At 33.9% G+C, this 13,143-nt stretch overlaps 1 protein-coding gene across 1 annotated transcript in view; it reads right to left on the bottom strand.

Moving 5' to 3' along the window:
* Window positions 1-13,143, bottom strand: part of LOC100924962 (UPF0461 protein C5orf24 homolog) — a 45,526-nt gene that overhangs the window by 18,737 nt on the left and 13,646 nt on the right. The window lies entirely within an intron of this gene.

Here is a 13,143-nt window from a genome sequence, read left to right on the forward strand (position 1 = left end):
TCAACAAAAAAAGTAACAAAAATACATATGTATGTATTTTTTGTTACTTTTTTTGTCCCATTTTAAGTTTCAAACTCTCTCATTCCCTGCCCACCCTGCACAAGAGAAGGCCACCATTTCACAGAGATAGAAATGTATAAAACCATACAATGGATAATTATGTTATCAGCACCTTTTTTCATAGGTTCTTTGTAATTGAACACAAATGTACAACAACAAGGAATGTAGATTGATTTGTATTCTTCTTTACATAAATTAAAAGTTCTCTGTAACTTGTAAGTTGTAGTTATTTGTATTTGTATTGATTTCAGTATTTATGATATTCACAATAATTTAGTCATTCACAGTTGTTCTTCAACAATATTGCTGTTAGTATATTTGATATCTTCTTGCTTCTGTTTGTTTCACTCTTCATTATTTCATGCAAGTCTTTCCATGTTTTTCTAAAATTAACCTACTCATCACTTTTCTTTTTTTGGCAAGGTAATTGTGATTAAGTGACTTACCCAAGATCACACAACTAGGAAGTGTTAAGTGTCTGAGACCAGATTTGAATTCAGGTCCTCCTGACTTCAGGGCTGGTGCTCTATTCATGTACCATCTAGCTGTTCCAAAAAGTCTTTTTTCTTTTTTTGCTCATCACTTCTTAGTGTACAGTAGTATTCCATCACATTGACTCATTTTTTTTTTTTAACAAATGTTTATACATAAACTAACCTTCGGAAAAAAAAAAAAAAAAAAGCTCTTCTGAAGTAAATTTCTTCTCTTTTACCACTGGCATACCAGCTACATTCTCACAAAAACTATTGATCAACTTGTCCAAAATTGTCAACCAATTCATGTGAAAATCTGCCAGATATAAGAAAGGTAAAATAAGAGGAGAATTAAGTTTAAATAGCCTTAAATAGGAAACTGCAATGACAAGCAATGTTCTACAGATGGTCCATGATGGTTTCAAGATGTTCATGCCAATGATCACCATTTTCAAACAGACTGACATTTGCACTACAAAAATGCAAATATTCATAAAATCTTGAATACGGGATTGCACTGCTAATGAGATACAATTACATGCTAACAGAGGGGAATGTAGGGGCTACTCAAGTTCAATGTACAGAATGCAAATGAGGGTAGGTACACATCTGACCATTTATTGACAATCAGTTTGCACTCAAATGGTAAATTTTGTGGCAGTTTAGAAACAATTTGATAACAGAGAAACTGCAAGACCATTGTCAAAAACTGTGAGTTTGATGTAATTACTGGGTAAACACTAAGATTGGTGTGCACATGATCATGTTTCTAATTGCTGCAAAAACAAACTTTATAATACTTTAAAAATGCATATGCTTGTCACCGAAGTATATTTGTAACTTAAGTGGTCCATTATTCATTGGTTAGAATGCGAAAAAGTCTAAGGGATTCATATTAAAAATTCTATCATAAAATCCCAAGGAGTTCATGAATCACTTGATCTAAATGAGTTTACACTAATTTTATCAATACTTCCATATAATGATGAAAGTTATGAGGAGAATATACTCTCCATTTATGCAGATTACAAGCCTTACCTACACCACTATGGATAGTTTTTTTTAATAACAGTTGCCAAAAAAATTATTACCTTTGCATCCAAAACGTATAATAGTTTTTTCCAAACTAAACTAGAATAGGGACAGCTAGATGACATGATAGGACACCGGCTCTATAGTCAAAACAAATTTAACTTATCTAGTCCTAGAATAAAATATAGTCCATACTTGAAGCCTTTCCCACTTGTTAGCAATTGCCAGAGCTTCCTTTCTGATATAGCCTCTGAGAACCCAGAATCACTTCCATAACCACATCAAAGAAAGGCAATAAAACAGTATGTTAGAAAAGTAATTGTGGAAGCTCCATATTTAAACATAAAATGCTTATGCCTTTTAATATCCTTTTATTCTCCTTTCCCTATCATTTTTTTGGGGGGGAGAAGGAAAAAGGGACCTGTGATTTTGATTACATTCCTGCCAAACTGGACTATTGTTTATAAATTCAATATGCCATCTCCTACATATATATATATATATATATATATATATATATTTGTTTATTCTAACATGCATTACTCTATAAATCATGTTGGGAGAAAAAAATCAGAGCAAAAGAGAAAAACCACGGGAGAGAGAAAAAAAAAAAACAGAAAAATAAATGAACATAGCATGTGTTGATTTACATTCAGTTTCCTTAGTTTTTTTTTTTCTGGATGTGGATGGCATTTTTGGTCCAAAGTCTATTGGTATTACTTTGAATCATTGAACCACTTGGAAAACCAAGTCTTTCACAATTGATCATCACACATTCTTGTTGTTGTATACAATGTATTCTGGTTCTTCTTGTTTCACTCAACATAAATTCATCTAAATTTTTCCAGGCCTTTCTAAAATCAGCTTGTTCGTAATTTTTACAGAATAATATTCCATTATCTTAATATGCCACAACTTATTCAGCCATTCCCCAATTGATGGGCATTTACTCAATTTTCCAATTCTTTGCTACCACAAAAAGCTGCTACATTTTGGCACATGTGGGTTCTTTTTCCTCTTTTAGGATTTCCTTGGGGTACAGACCCAGTAATAGCATTGCTGGGTCTCATATACATTTGCTTGGGCCATTCTCTACACCTGGAATATATTCTTCAACTCTGCCTTTCAGAATTATTGTATGTTGAGCTTTAAAAGCTCAACTCAGGTACTTTATCCTCTATAAGGTTTTCCTTAATCCATCCCTTCCAAAAGTGTTTTCCTCTTAAACTTTTCCTTAAGTATTCTGAGTCTTTCCTTTTCTCTCATCACATTTTAGCTTCCATTATAATCTATACATAGAAATCCTTCTTGAACACCCATTACCCACCTCCAAGAATATAAGCTCAACTGAGAGGCTTTTTTAATCTCTGAATTCCCAGTCTCTATCAAGTCAATCAAGAAACATTTATTGTTTATGTGTCAAGCATTCTGTTAAATGCTGGAAATAGAGAGGCAAAAACATTGCCCTTCACTTCAAAGAGCTCCCATCCTAATATGGGACACAAAATGCAAAAAAACTGTATTTTACATGTGTGTCTGTATGCACACATAATTTATTGTTCAATTGTGTTCAACTCTTTGAGACCCCTTTTGGGATTTACTTGGCAAAGATACTGTAATGGTTTTCCATTTCCTTCTTACAGATGAAGAAACTAAGGCAAACACGATTAAGTAACTTGTCCAGGATCATATAGCTAATAAATGCCTACGGTCCACATTTCAATTCAAGTCTTCCTTAATTCGGGCTGAGCACTGTATCCAATGTGCCAACTACCTAGTTATATAGGTATAAGTGTAGCTACAGATATAGGTATTGATGTATGTGTGTGTGTATGTGTGTGTGTGTGTGTGTGTTCGATATAACTGGATGGTAATCTCAAATAGAAGATATTGGACGGGGAAGATATTTAGAGACTAGGAAAGACTACTTCAGAAAGTTAAGATTTGAAATTAATCTTGAAGCAAAACAGAGAAGCTAGGAAAGGAAGGAAATTCCTAAGAAAGGAAATCCCAACCATGGGAAGCAGTAAAGTCAGGAACAACACATAAGCTTTTACAATTGAAACACAGAGAAAAAGTGAGAGGAATGAAATGTAATAGCCTGGAAAGACTGGAAGAAGTCAGGGGGTGAAAAGCTGTAACTTTATAATATATTTGAAGATAGAACTAGTGAAGTTTTGAGTAGGAAGAAGAGCAAAGAAAAGATTTTTATATGGTCAGATCTGGGTCTTAGGAAAATCACTTTGGCATAGATAGATAATATCTAAATAGAGAATAAATTGGAGTTAGAAGAAATATGAGAAATAGTGATCAATTAGGTTATTGCAATGGTCTAGGCAAATGGTGATAGAGCCTATACTAGTGGTGGCTATGAGTGGAAAGAAATGAACCAATGAGTATAAGGTTCTTTTTGGTTTTCTGGAGGTCTCTAGGCAGCCTTCTTTTCAGCAGATTAAACACCACAGGAATAGCCAGGTGTTAAAGTCCAAATTCTTTAGTATCTCCTTCACTTGGGGCTCGACTAGTTTTCTGGGGGGCCTTCAAACAGGACTTGGTCTCAGTGGAGAAAATGCAGGAGGCCAAGCCAACCACCATGAAGCTGATGAAGATGGAATTGAATCTGGTTCTCTGTCCCTCGGGAGAGCCACCAGGAGCCTGACCAAAGATCGAATGAATCTCTCCTTGGCTCCGAGAGCTTGAGCTCCAGCCTTCAATCCTTTGTCTTCTCTGCCCTGACTCTGGCTGAGGCTCCCAGCTTATATGCTCTACACTGAATATAAACCAATCATTGTATCACTAGGAAACCATTATTTGTTGTACAATTAATTAAATCAATCATACTTAACTTAGAGAACTATTAAGCACCATGCTAAACTAGGTAACCATTGTCTCATCAATTCTACTGACTTAACAAAATCCTTGTTTCAGAGTTCTGGTCCCTAACAAATGAAATTTTGTAAAGGGATGAATGCTAGTGGGCAAAGAGGACACTAGGATTAGATGCTTAAGTGACTGGAAAGACTGACGTGATCTCAGTCATTGTTTGTCTTTCATTACCAAAAAGTACCATGATGCCATAGCTTGCAAGTGAATTGAAGTGAAGGAGGGCTGGGCAAAATCACCAGCTTCACTTTCTCTTCCAGACACATCTAGGTCCAGTGGCAAAATGCAAGTCAAGATGACTAGAGATAGCCCCAGATGCGATTTTGAGTTAAAGTCTTTCCCAGGTTCTCAGCAAATCCTGAGTGTGAAATTTATAGGAAAGACTATATAAACAACCAGGGGTTCAAGGAAGTATGCTAACCATTAAGGAATGAGAGTCTAGGTGGCATGTCATTAGTTAAAGAGAGTTGTGTTGAGGCAGGCAGGTTAGGCAAAGTTCTCCCCGAGATACAGATGGTGCTGTTGTATACTGAGAGGCCACCTCACAGCAGGAGCAAGTAAAGGCATGGCCCAGTGAGGAAATGGAAGTGCCCTGCATATAATTGGTACCTAATAAATATTTGTTGAACAAAATGCTTATAAGTTGGTTACTTGTCATCTTTTGGGAAATTTTAGGAATATCTTTTATACCATAGATCATAGCTTCCTCTTAAACTGTGGGATACAACCCCATATGGGAATGCATAAGTGAATGTGGGGGTTGCAAAATTATGATTTACTATTAGTAAATATTTTATTTATATACCTAATTTATATATCCATATCCCCAGGGTTGTATAATAGAAAAAGCCTTAAGCTCTGCTTAAGCACTGCCAAAGATAAATGATGTGCCAGAATAATCATTAAGACTTTTGGAATATATGTAAAATACCTATCGATGAAATATTTAGATATTCTGATCAGCATAAAATTCTTCCTGTATAAAATTGCTGTATTTCACATCAGGAATCTCAAGTTTTACAATTTTCTTTGGGCAGCTAGGTGGTGCTAGAGTTCAAATTGGACCTCAACTACTATCTGCGATCTCTGACAAGTAGCTTCAGCACAATTGCTCCTTAAAATTTTTTTTTCCTTAAACATTTCTCCCCTCCATGCACTAAACAATCCAGTAAAATATCATCCTTGCTGTCTCCCACACAGTACATTCCATCTGCCTTATCTTCGCACTGGCTATCTTCTAAGCATAGCACTCCTCTCCTAGCACATAAGGAAAATTTCTTCAAATCTCAATTCCATTATCACTTTCTACATGAAGCTCCCCCACAAGATTACCTTGTGTGTGTTTTACATATATTTGAGCAGCTAAATGGTTCAGTAAATAGAATATTAGTCCTGGAGTCAGGAAGACCTAAATTCAAATATGGGCCTGAGATTTTTCATATGACCCTGAGCAACTCACTTAACCCTGTTTGCCTCAGTTTCCTTATCTGCAAAATGAGCTGGAGAAAAGAATGGCAAAGCACTCCAATATCTTTGCCAAGAAAAACCTAAATGGAGTCACAAAGAGTCAGACATGACAAGAAAAAATGGACAACATATGTATATGTCTCGGATGTAAGCTCCTTGAGGATAGGCCCTATACTCGGCACAGTGTCTGGAACATGGTTATTCATTCTTAGATTTATGTAACAAGTTTTTGGAAGAATTGACTTGAGAATACAGGTTTTTTGTAGTTTACAAAGTGTTTTATGTTGCATAACCTATCAAACTTATTAATTAAGTACTTATTAAGATAATTCAACAATTTTGTGACTTCAACTTATTACCAATGTTTTATATCTAGTACAATTTCCAGTAACAAGGCAATACTAAATACTAACAAAATATATTAGTTTTTGTACAAATGTTTTTCCCCTTTTAATTTTTAATGAAAATGTTCCTAAAATAAAGTGGTATTTAAGAGAGTATCTACTTTGGTGATCTTTACATGCTTTTATTAACACTAAATGTAGAGGGGTACAGTGGATAGAGTACCAACCTTGAAGTCAAGAGGACCCAAGTTCAAATGTGGTCTCAAAGACACTTAACACTTCCTAGCTGTGTGACCCTGGGCAAGTCACTTAATCCCAACCACCTCAGCAAAAACAAAACCAAAAAAAACCCCACTAAATGTACTTTCTTTATGACTTTTGTATACTAAAATCAAAATAACCATTTTAGTTAACCATGTATGATTTAGTTCTAGAAACTGGTAGGCTTTCTCTTCTTTCTATTAATAAGATTTGCTTCTGCAGAATCACTGAGCTTCTCAGGTACAGCCAAAAGAAGTCAGAATTTCTTTCAACATTATCATTCAATCAAGGCGGGGGGAAGCGGGGGGGGGGGCCAAAAGAAGTCAGAATTTACTTTCAATAATCTTTACAGAATAGCATTTTGGAGATAATGACCTGGCAATCACATATATAAAGAATTAAATTTTAGGCATTATGCAAAATACTTGGGGTGTGTGTGTGTGTGTGTGTGTGTGTGTGTGTAAAACCGGGAAATGCAAGATGTTTTACTTCTGCAGTGCAAAGCCTAATGATAGTTATATAACTTTAAGAGTAGGAAAAAAAACAAAGAAACTTATTTCATAATAGGGACTTTGAATTTTAAGAACTTTCTTACAAATCTTGTAGTTAAGTTATTGCTGTGTCTTTGATTAGTTCCTACTTCCTCCCCATCAACAGTAGTGCCCATATCAAATATCACTTAGCAGGAAGGAAAATATTTTGTGATTCTGGCTTGAGTTCTTCTGAATTCCCAAGTGCCTAGACAAGAGGCATATTCTACAAATTACAAAATTCTACATATAACTTCATTATATTCTGAGGCTCATTTGCTAAAAAGAACTCTTAACTTGGGATTTCAGAAACAACTCTTTTACCATATTCAACAAATATTAAATCTTGCTTCTGATTTATGAAATGTAAGACAAGAAAATAATGGTCTTTGAATCTCAGTTTCTTCATCTGTAAAATGAAGTTAACACCTGGATTTCACAGATTCTCATAAGCAAAGAATTTTGCAAATTGTAAAATAGTATAAAGATGGATAATTATTATTATCACAAATTGTAAACTATAATACTAGAATATAAGTTCTTTAAAAGGCAGGATTTATGCATATTCTACAATGCTGACACTGCTAAACATTAGGTACAAATATTAAAAATGAAATAATTCCTATTCACAAGCTTACATTAAAAACTCTACTAGTCATTACTTGGTGGTAAAGAAAAGAATGCAACTTTGTGCTAAGAAAAAAATTAGATTATGTACTTAATACTTGCTCAGTAAAGGCTTCAAGGATGAAAATTCTAGTTCTCAGAATAAAAAAACTTAAAAATAACAAAGATAAGCCAAATTAGGCTTAATAAAACACTCAAAGAATAAACTCCTAAATTCAAGACTCAAAAATATCATAGCCAAATTACTTAGGAGCGAATTATATTACGAAAAACATGTCATTCAACTGATCAAAAGATGAAAGGGATATAAAAATTTTACCATATCTATGATGTTGATTAAAGTATTTCACTCAGTACAACAAACATGGCCTTAATCTGACACCTCTATTCCAATAAGATAAAAATCATTGTTCCTAATGAAGAACTTCCCCTATCAGTGGCATTTTCTTAGCAACTGATAGAGTTGCCTGGAGCACTTAAACAAAAGTGACTTCAGAGATAAGAAATGAAGCCTAGTTTTCCTAACTCTGCAATCAGTTTTCTAAATACTGTATCAGGCTGTCCCTTTAGGTGTCTTATGCATAACATTAAAAGCATAAGATGATACTTTTCGAAAATCAGCAGCAAAGATCATCTTGCTCACTGAGCTGTCCACACAATACTTAAAAACAAATGTATGCTTTCCAAAGGCATTCAATTATCAAGCTTAGTATCCTAGTGGAAGAAAGATGCCCCATAGGATAAATTCCTCTAAAGGCTCCAGTTTGTAAATGATAATGCTGATTGCAGAAAACCTATATGTTACAGGGTTTCTTCTATGAAATTTATGACCATTCAAGACAGGTCTGCCCTAACAATCTGTATATAAAAAATTAAATGGATAATAGTACTGCCTGTTGCTTAGACAAAACTCTATAGCTTGACATTGGACTGAAATGGACATCTTGGGTCATTATCTAAATATGGACAAATAATGGAATGATAAAGAGTACAAAAAGGCATTTAAGAAACCATACAATTCCAAACTGCTTTATGACACAAAAACCCAGTTTTTAAATGATTTATATACTCCCAAGAATGCTATTTGACTGCTAATCATGGAACAAAATCTCCAAAGGGTAACGGAGAGACTATATTGCCAGTGATTACCTGTGCACAAGAAAAGGTATATAAGATATTACTCAGAAAATGTACAATTAGCAAAGGAGGTAGGCTTATCATGTAGTAAAAACAAAAGCTGATGTTTAGTGTTGTATACAACTTCAAAGCTGTACTGGTATCTATGGAATACTGACCTCCAGGAAAGGCTTCAGCATGCTGGATTCATAAGATCACAAACTCACTGAAAGTAAATATTTTGTTAAAAGCTATAAACTCCCCTGTTCTCTTCATACTTTTATTTTCAATGGAATAACAATTCATTTATATAGCACTTGACTTTAACCCAAATCCCTGCCATTAAGCAAAGCAACTAGTATCATCATTTCCATTTATATAGATAAGGACATCTCAGCATAGAGTTGTGATTTCTTCAGCAAATACTAGAAATGGGTTTTCAGACTGAGTATAGTACATTTTCCACAAACACCACATTGTTTCTTTTGGAAAGGAGAAATAAAAGTCCTAGATGAGATTACTACTGAAGAAACTGAGGCAGGAAAAGGTTAAATGATTTGTCCAGGATCAAACAATTAGCCTGAAACCAAATCTGAATTCAGATCTTCCTGACTATAGGTTCAGTGATTTAACCATTGATCTACTTAACTACTTCAAAATATAATAAACTACACCCAAAGAAATGAAAACATAATAATTACAATATTAACATACAAATGTTTCCATACCTACCAATTTACCAAATAAAGAAGTAATACAATTAACTGGGCTGACTAATCCAATACAAATAATTTATACAAGAGGAGATAATGATAGCAATTAATACTGATAATAAAATATCCTAGACCTATCATTTTAAAGCTATTGCTTTCACAACGGGCAAGATTTTATTTTTATGTTTCATTGAACAACAAAGAATATTCAGATAAGATCTTTCCTCTGATGCAAAAAAATTTTTAATCTACCCTTTACTAAAATAGCCTACTGATTAAAAACCACACTATTAATAAAAGGAACCAGGTTGGCAAATGATGGGTTAAGTCATTTAACCCTTAAATGATTTAGTTATTTTAACTAGAAAATGGGCTTTAAAAATTCCAGCTGACTTTACAAGATTATTGTGAAGAATCTTTTTCCCCAGCAGCATGTGGGCTCCTTGAGGGAAAGGCTTATTTATTTTTGCTGTTATATCCCTCACTCCTGGTAAAGTGTCTAGAGGATTGTGGGAATTTGGTACATGACTACTAAGTGATATTTTTTAAAAAGCTAATTTATAATACAGAACCTCATGGATATTTTTTAAAGGACAAAATGACTTTCAATATAAATATCAAGTAAATTATTATTTTTAGATCTTGAAGGAAGTTTAGGGATTATCTAATAGAATTCATTCACTTTGCTGATAAATAAAAAGACCAAAATGGACAATGAATAATGAATCTGGGAAATTTACCAATGCTGGCAGAGTTCAAATTAGAGAAAAACTACACAAGCAGATCTTATCTCCAACATTTATCTCTTGTGAAAGCCTTTAAATTTTTCTTTCTTAGTAAATAGTACCATATGTATCATTTATCACATTTGTGAATACCACACTGGAAAACACTCTGAGAACCATCAGAGAATATCTAACTGTAGTAAAGTACTCTTCACCTGCAAATTAACAGCAAGGCATTTTGTTCCCATCTTATGAATACATTACCAAAAGAAATGCATGCAATTCTGAATTGAGTATCATCATTACATTACAGATCTTTCTTTTTCCTGTGATTACAGACTATCATTAGTCTAAATGTTTGTGTCAATTTCCAAAGACAACAAATGTCATTTCAGTCCTAGATAGCTTAAAATTCTTAATTTTTTTTTTAACATGGCAGCTGCATTATAAAAGAACAAAAAAAAACTGTTACTAGGTCCCACCTATGAATTTCTACTACTAAATATAATTTTCTTCATTCCAGATAGCCATAATTTTGGGGGGTAGGGAGATTTGGACAGAATTAAGATCCTTACCACTTGTAAGCATTTGTGTTCTGTATTATTTCATACACTAGACTTCTGGCTAACATTAATAGACAAAAAGTTCTTTAAAATGAAAAACAGAGAAATTTATCTCTAAAATATGTAATACAACATGCAATACAATGAGTAATACTATTATGTATCAGTACGTACTCACATGCATATATTTGTAGTATAAACAGTTGAATGTCCCTCAAAAATAGCATAGCCAATCAATCATGCCCAAGATACATACATAAATGAATTCCAATAATTTCAATAGGATTTTCAACGATATCTAACAATTTTTAAGTAATACCTCTACTTAAAGATGAATTCTTAGTAGTTTTGAAATTCACCTAAGTGATTTACCCACAACAGATTGCTCATAAGTTTGCTGAACAGAATCAAAATAATTCAAAGATTAAAATTAATTGCAATAATTTGAATATTTTTGATGCAACTTCAAATGGTATTTCATATTTCTACTGAAATTTCTCCTTTTGAAAATTTCTCTGTATCCTTCTAAGTAAAAAAGTATAATTATTCAGTTATAGGGAAAAAGTGTTTTTGCATTTTAAATATTTTGACAATCAGACTCCTAGAATGAGTCTGTCATCTCCATTCATTCTATCACATATCTTCATGTTTCCTTATCCATTAGCGACTTATTTCATTACTGCCTCCTATCCATATCTCCCTTTCCTCAAAAGATTCTTAACTGATCCTTTCATTCAAATTAACTAAAATCCTTTATTTCTTCTGCTCTCCGTAGCTAAACTCCTTGAAAAGGCCCAGTAAACAGGTAGCTCCACTTCCTCTTATTTCACTTTCTTAATCCCCAACAACATGGCTTTTGATCATATCATTCCACCAAAATGGATCGATTTCTTCAAAATAATCAATGATTTCCTAATTACCAAATCCAATGGCATTTCTTTGGACTTTTCTACAGCCTTAAACTCTGTTTCTACTTGATAATCTCTTCTGTCGAAATTTTCAGATGAGGAATTTTCCCTCGTTCTTCACCTACTTATCTAAATCCCCTCTTTCTTAGTCTTCTTGGCTGTATCTTCATCTAGAACCTACCCTCTAAATAATAGATGTCCCTCAAGATTCTGTCATTGGCCCTTGTCTCTTCTCCCTCTATACTATTTCACTTGCTCTCATTAGGGCCCATAGATTTACCATCTCTTGTTAATGATTCTCAAATACATCTATCCTGTCATGTCATCATCCTCTCCCCTGAACTCCAATCTCACATCTTTCAGATATTCCAAACTGGATGTCCAAAAGATATCTTATACTCAGTCTGTCCCAAATTCATCATCTTTCACCCTAAACTCTCCCTTTCTCCTCTCTTCTCCATTATTCTTATGGGCATTATCATCTTCCCAGTTCCTTGGCCTTACAACCTAAGAGTTGTCCCCAATTCCTCAGTATCTCTCACATGCACCATTATATCCCATCTCTTGCCAAGGCCTGTTAATTTCACCTTTGAAATCTCTCAAATATGCCCTCTTCTCTCTTCTGACACTTGCTCCCAATCACTTTACACTACTGCAGTAGCCTGCTGATAGATCTAACAGACTCAAGTCTCTCCCCTTTTCAATCTGTCCTCCAATGGGCCACCAAGGTGATTTTCCTAAAGTGAAAGTTCATCCATGTTGGCCTTCTATCAATAAACTTCACTGGCTCTCTATCACCTCCCAGATCAAATAAGAAATTCTGTTTTGCTATTCAAAACATTTCATAAGCTACCTTCCCAAGCTCTCCCTCAGGTCTAGAATGATCTCCCTCTATACGGAGATACGGCATACTTACTGGTTTCCCTGACTTCCTTAAAGTCCCAATTAAAATCCAATCTTTCACAGGAAGCCTTGGGTTTCTCAACTCCTCTTAATTCTAGTGCCTTCTCTTTTTAAATCATTTTATATTTTTTCCTTACTTTTTAATATATATTCATTTGCTTATTTGTCTTCTCTATTAGATTGTGAGCTCCCTGAATGTAGTCAAGGACTGTCTTTTGCTTCTTTTGTATGCCCAACACTTAACATACTATCTGATGCACAGTAGGCATTAAAATATTTACTGATTTACAATCTCACATAATTAGGCCATTTAAGAGGAAAGAACTTAAAAATAAACAAATTTCTTGAAAAACTACATCAGTTTACTATCAGTACTAAGAAACAGCATCCATTTACAAGTTAGATTTTTTTCAAGTTGTCTATATATATATATATATATATATATATATATATATATATATATATATGTATACATACACACATGTGCTTGGAAAGGTTTAGAAGAGCTCAAAAGGCACTCAGAGGATAACTAATCTAA

The sequence above is a fragment of the Sarcophilus harrisii genome, chromosome 2 (assembly GCF_902635505.1).
Source record: "Sarcophilus harrisii chromosome 2, mSarHar1.11, whole genome shotgun sequence".
NCBI classification, from domain to species: Eukaryota; Metazoa; Chordata; class Mammalia; order Dasyuromorphia; family Dasyuridae; genus Sarcophilus; species Sarcophilus harrisii.